At 40.5% G+C, this 6,000-nt stretch overlaps 1 protein-coding gene and 1 long non-coding RNA gene across 2 annotated transcripts in view; one reads left to right on the top strand and one right to left on the bottom strand.

Annotated features, from left to right (window-relative positions):
- Positions 1 to 1,462, top strand: part of LOC111820957 (uncharacterized) — a 14,877-nt gene extending 13,415 nt beyond the window's left edge. The window contains exon 3 of the long non-coding RNA XR_002824450.1: positions 1,278 to 1,462. This is a non-coding gene — a long non-coding RNA (uncharacterized LOC111820957). The remainder of the gene's footprint in view (positions 1 to 1,277) is intronic.
- Positions 1 to 6,000, bottom strand: part of LOC101344790 (zinc finger protein 420) — a 347,019-nt gene that overhangs the window by 105,900 nt on the left and 235,119 nt on the right. The gene's annotated exons all lie outside the window — the stretch shown is intronic.

The following is a 6,000-nucleotide window of genomic DNA, read 5'->3' as shown; positions in this document are numbered from 1 at the left end:
TTGATTTCCTGACTGCTGCTTCCATGGGTGTTGATTGTGGATCCAAGTAAAATGAAATCCTTGACAACTTCAGTCTTTTCTCTGTTTACCATAGTGTTGCTTATTGGTCCAGGTCTGGGGATTTTTGTTTTCTTTATGCTGAGGTGTAATCCATACTGAAGGTTATGGTCTTTGATCTTCATCAGCAAGTGCTTCAAGTCTTCTTCACTTTCAGCAAGCAAGATTGTGTCATCTGCATATCGCAAGTTGTTCATGAGTCTTCCTCCAATCCTGATGCCCTCCTCTTTTTCATATAGTCCAGCTGCTCAGATTATTTGCTCAGCATACATATTGAATAGGTATGGTGAAAGGATACAACGCTGACGCACACCTTTCCTGACTTTAAACCACTCAGTATCCCCTTGTTCTGTTTGAACAACTGCCTCTTGATCTATGTACAGGTTCCTCATGAGCACAATTAAATGTTCTGGAATTCCCATTGTTTATAGTGTTAGGAGTCAGAATAGTAGTTTCCTTTGTGGATGAGAGATCATTTGTATGATGAGTACTTCAGGAGTGCAGACACTCATGATAATGTGCTGTACAATTGTAATTCTGTACTTTTTTTTAATGCATAAGTAATAACATGTTTTAAAAATGAACTCAGCTGTAATCGCCAAGTGTTTGCAAGAGATCAGTAAAATGAACATAAAGCATAAGAAAGGAAGGAATAAAAATCACAGCAAAATTTAATAGAAAAACAGTAGAATTGATAATACCAAGAGGTGACTTTTTAAGAAGAATTGTAAAATAGACAAATTTTGAGCAACATCTTATTCAGCACTCCACCCACTCAATGCATTCTCTGCCCTCTGCTAAGACCTAGGGGCAGAAGTTCAATTTCTCATTTAAGTGTTTCTAAGCTGATACCCTGTTTAAGTTGACTACCATTTGAAACCTACTCTGAGGGGTTTTAGTTTTGTTTTTTGGTGAACATGGTGTTATTTTAATGCTTTGAATCAAAAGTTGACTATCACATTTTTAAAAGTTTATTATTGTTCTTGTTGAGATTGTATGTAGCAGAACATAAACCAATTCAACAATTTCTACAGGTACAATCAGTGACATTGAGGTTCATTTATTTGTTTTTTACTGTCCGTGCTTTTGTTGTTGTATCAGATAATCCATTTTTAAAAGCTAAGCCTGACATCCATGACCCTGTATTTTTTTCAAAGAATTTTATGGTTTTAGTTTTCATATTTAGGTCCTTAATCCATTTTGAATTTGTTTTTGTGTAGGTATGAGGCATGGATCTTGTTTCATTTTTCTGTGTATGAAAATCCAATTTTCTCAACACCATGTACTGAAGAGACACATCTTTCTCCATTAAATGGATTTAGCACCGTTGTCAAAAATATATGTGTGGGTTTATTTCTTGATTCTCAATTCTGTTCCATTGATCTATATGTCCATTATACCAGTACCAGGCTGTTTTGATTACTGTAGCTGTATACTATGTTTTGAAATCAGGAAGTGTGTAAAACTGGCACGGGGGTGGTGTCTGACCTTCTCTAACTTCACAAGCGGGAAGGGGAATCAAGATCAGTGGCCAAGGCTGATTCCTATGAGGCAGAGGTCAGACATGCCTCCTCTGTCCACCATCTTTATCAGTTCTGACACCAACTGTCCCTACTACAGCACTCTCTACTTCTCTGCTGGGTTTGATTATTCACTGCAATGGCCACAGAGAACTCACAGACAATACTCACGATTATGAGGTTTATTAGGGAAGTAACAGTTGCAACTCAGGCTCAGGAACACTCAGGATACAGTTCTTCCATCAAGACAGCTTCTTCCCAGCCATGCTCACAGGCACACCTCTCCCTGGCCCTCAGCCTCTGCCCAAAGGCACTCAGCTTTCTCTTTCCATGGGCCAGGAAGTCCACCACGCCAACTCCTGCTGCTACTTCTTGCTATCTTCAGTGTTACAGCTCTATCTCCTGGTTCCGGGAGCTCCTCAGAGCAGGGATCCCAGGTCCAAAGGACATGCTGGCTTCTGGCTGTTCTTCCTTTGTGGTGGTGGGATCCTCTCTTTCCTGCCTCTGTGGTAGCTCATTTGAAGCCCAGTGGGATGGCAAAACTGACTGTCATGGATTGAATTGTGTCCCCCCAAAATATCTGTCAACTTTGCTTGGTCATGATTCCCAGTAGTATATGATTGTCTACTATTTTATCATCTGATGTGATTTCCCTGTGTGTTGTAAACTCTATTACTATGATATAATAAGATGGATTAGTGGCAGTTATATTGATGATGTCTACAAGATTAGTGTCTTAAGCCAATCTCGTTTGAGATATAAAAGAGAGAAGCGAGCAGAGAGACATGGGAACCTCATACCACCTAGAAAGCAGTGCCAGGAGCAGAGCGCGTACTTTGGACCTGAAGTTCCTGTGCAGAGACCCTCCTAGACCAAGGAAAGATTGATGACATGGACCTTCCTTCAGAGCCAACAGAGAAAGCCTTCCCCTGGAGCTGACGCCCTGAATTTGGACTTGTAGCCTACTAGACTGTGAGAAAATAAACTTCTCTTTGTTAAAGTCATCCATTTGTGGTATTTCTGTTATAACAGCACTAAATGACTAAGACACTGACCAATCCCTTTGGTGGGCCACAATTACCCATCACACAGTCCTGCCCAATCACTTGGGTGGGAGTTCCAAGAACATGGCTTGAAAGGCCACACAAAAGTGATCCATTGCACTGCAAAGTGTGAATCCTCTTATTCTCTTCTTTTTCAAAATTGCTTATCTATTTGGGGCCTATTACCATTCTATATAAAGTTGAGGATTGTTTTTTTCATTTCTGTGAAGAAGTCTGTTGGAATTTTGATCAGGAGTGCATTGAATCTATAGATCGTTTTGGGTAGTATTGACATCTTTACAATATTGTTTCCCAATTCATGAAATGATTCTATACACAGAAAATCCCAAGGAATCCACAGGAAAGCTTCTAGAGCTAATAGAGGAATTTAGCAAAGTTGCCAGATACAGGATCAAGAAACAAAAATCATTTGGGTTTCTATACACTAGCAATGAGAAATTTGAAAGGAAAATTAGGGAAATGATTCCATTTACAATAGCATCTAAGAGAATAAAATACCTAGGAATACACTTAACCAGTGATGTGAAAGACTTATACAATGAAAATTATAAAATACTGCTGAAAGAAGTTTAAAAAGACTTAAATAAGTGGAAAGATGTTCTGTGTTCATGGATTGGAAGACTTAATATCAAATATCACTTTTTAAAGCAAGCCAACCAAACCAAACCCATCGCCATCAAGTGGACTCCAACTCATAGCAACCCTATAAGATAGAGCAGAACTGCCCTTGTAGGGTTCCCAAAGAGTGGCTGGAAGATTCAAACTGCAGACCTTTTTGTTAGCAGCCTAAGCTCTTAAACACTGCACCACCAGGGCTCCTAAAGCAAGCCAGGTGCCAATTTTCCAGAGTCTTCTGAAGTGGTTATTTTATTATTCTGTTCTTTCCCAGAACCAATTCTGAGTTTGTAAATATAAATTTGTTGGAGTGGGGAGGGGAGAGCGAGAGGGAGAAAAACATTCATTCTTTTGTTGTAAAAATACAGGCAACACAACATTTACCAATTCAGCATTTTTCGCTCGTACAATTCATTGAAACCAATTACATCAGTTATGTTGTGCAACCATCACCAACATCCATTGCCATGTTTTCTATCCCCATAAACAGAAACTCAATACTAGCTAAACAAAAATTTCCCTCTTTCCCCTTTCCTCCCACCCCTGGTAACCACTGTTAAACTCTGATATCTATATATTTGTTCTCTGTGTTCATATTAGTGAGATCATACAATATTTTTCTTTTTGTGATTGACTTATTTTACTCAGCATATTAGTTTTAAGGTTCATCCATGTTGTGGCATGTATCAGTACTTCATTTCTCTTTTTGGCAGAGTAATACTACATTTTATGTATATACCACGTTTTGTTTATTCATTCATCTGTTGATAGACATTTGGGTCGTTTCCAACTTTTGTCTATTATGAATAGTGCTGCAGTGAACATTGGTGTATGTGTATCTGTTAGTGTCACTGCTTTCAGGTCTATTAGGTATATACCTAAGAGTGGGGTTGCTAGGTCATATGTAACTATTTTTAACTTCCTGAGGAACCGCCAAACCATTTTCCACAACGGCTGTACCATTTTGCATTTCCGCCAGCAATGGAAAATCATATCCGTTGCTGTCGAGTTGATTCCAACTCATAGCGACCCTACAGGACAGAGTAGAACCACCCCATAAGGTTTCCAATGCTGTAATATTTACTAAAGCAGACTGCTACATCTTTCTTCCACAGAGCAGCTGGGGGGTTCAAACCACCAACCTTTTGGTTAGCAGCTGAGTGCTTAACCACTGTGCCACCAGGGCTCCTTCCCAGCAATGGAAGAGGTTTGCAACTTCTCCACATCCTTGCCAACGTGATACTTGACATTTTTCTGTAGCATTTATCACCAACTGGATATAATACATATTTATTTGTTTATTGTCTGCTTAACCCTTTGGAAAATGAGATACCTAAGGTGTGAGACTTTTTCTGCATATTTCACTGCTCTTTCCTCAGTGCGTAGTATATTACCTACCACAGAGAAGGCCCTTCGTAAATATTTAGAGAATGAATGAAGGCATAAGCCAGAGGCAAGGACTTCAAGGGAGATAACATTGCACTACACTGCTGGAGGAGCTCAAAGATACCTGAATTCAATAAACCATTTGTATCAGAGGTCCTTACGACCATCTTCAGACTCTATTTGCTAGAAGGACTCACAAGACTCAGAAGCTGTTATAGTCACAGTTATGAATTATTATAGCAAAGTGATACAGATTAGAATCAGCAAAGGGAAAAGGCACATGGGAAAAAGTCCAGCCAAAACCAGCACAAGCTTCTAGGTGTACTCTCCCAGTGCAGTTACACAGCGCTTAATTCTCCTAGTAATGATGAGTGACATCATGTGCAAAGTATTACCAACCAGGGAAGCTCACCGAAGCCCTGGTGTCCACGGTTTTTTGGGGGGGCCATTCACATAGGCGTGCAGCGCCCATGAGACGTACCTCAACTGCTGAGATCTCAGCTCCCCAAGAGGTCAAACTGATACGTCGTGGCCCAAAGCCTTGTAGATGCAAAAATAGGTATTCTTCATAAGTCACATTGTTAGCCTAAACTATCTGGTCAGATTGATTCACTGTGGCCCAAGGCCTCAGGCATACAAGAACACTTTTGTCAGGCAGGTATTCCATGGGCTCAGAAGTCATCTCCATTAACTGAGCCAAGGACCAGTCCTGAAGACAGGCCTTTTTCAGGAATATGCAGAATTTAATCAACCCAGGCCTACTGAGCTAACCTTTTTCTGCACACCATTTCATGACCATCTTCTGGTCATGTTGGCAAATAACAACAACCTTAGGAGATCATGTTTTTGAGACAGAGTAACTGTATTCAGATCCTGGCTCTTCACTTCCTAATTGTTGATACTGAGCAAGTTACTACTCCTGTCTGAGCTTTGGTTTTCTCAGCTATTGAATGACAGTAACGATAACTGTTTTGATAATTGTCTTAGTCATCTAGTGGTGCTACAACAGAAATACCACAAGTGGATGGCTTTAACAAAGGGAAATTTATTTCTTCACAGTAAAGTAGGCTAAAAGTCCAAATTTGGGGCGTCAGCTCCAGGGGAAGGCTTTCTCTCTCTGTCGGCCTTCTCATCAGTGTTCCCCCGGACTAGGAGCTTCTCTGCACAGGGACCCCAGGTCCAAAGGACGCACTCTGCTCCTGGCACTGCTTTCTTGGTGGTATGAGGTCCCCCTTTCTCTCTGCTCACTTCTCTTTTTTATATCTCAAAAGATTGCCTCAGGACACAATCCAATCTTGTAGATTGTGTCCCGCCTTACTAACACAACTGCCACCCATCCTCTCTCATTAGCATCATAG

The sequence above is a fragment of the Trichechus manatus genome, unplaced genomic scaffold, assembly GCF_000243295.1.
Source record: "Trichechus manatus latirostris isolate Lorelei unplaced genomic scaffold, TriManLat1.0 scaffold00057, whole genome shotgun sequence".
Lineage (NCBI taxonomy): Eukaryota > Metazoa > Chordata > Mammalia > Sirenia > Trichechidae > Trichechus > Trichechus manatus.
The sequence above is the reverse complement of the archived record's forward strand: the minus strand, read 5'-3'. Positions and strand labels throughout refer to the sequence as shown.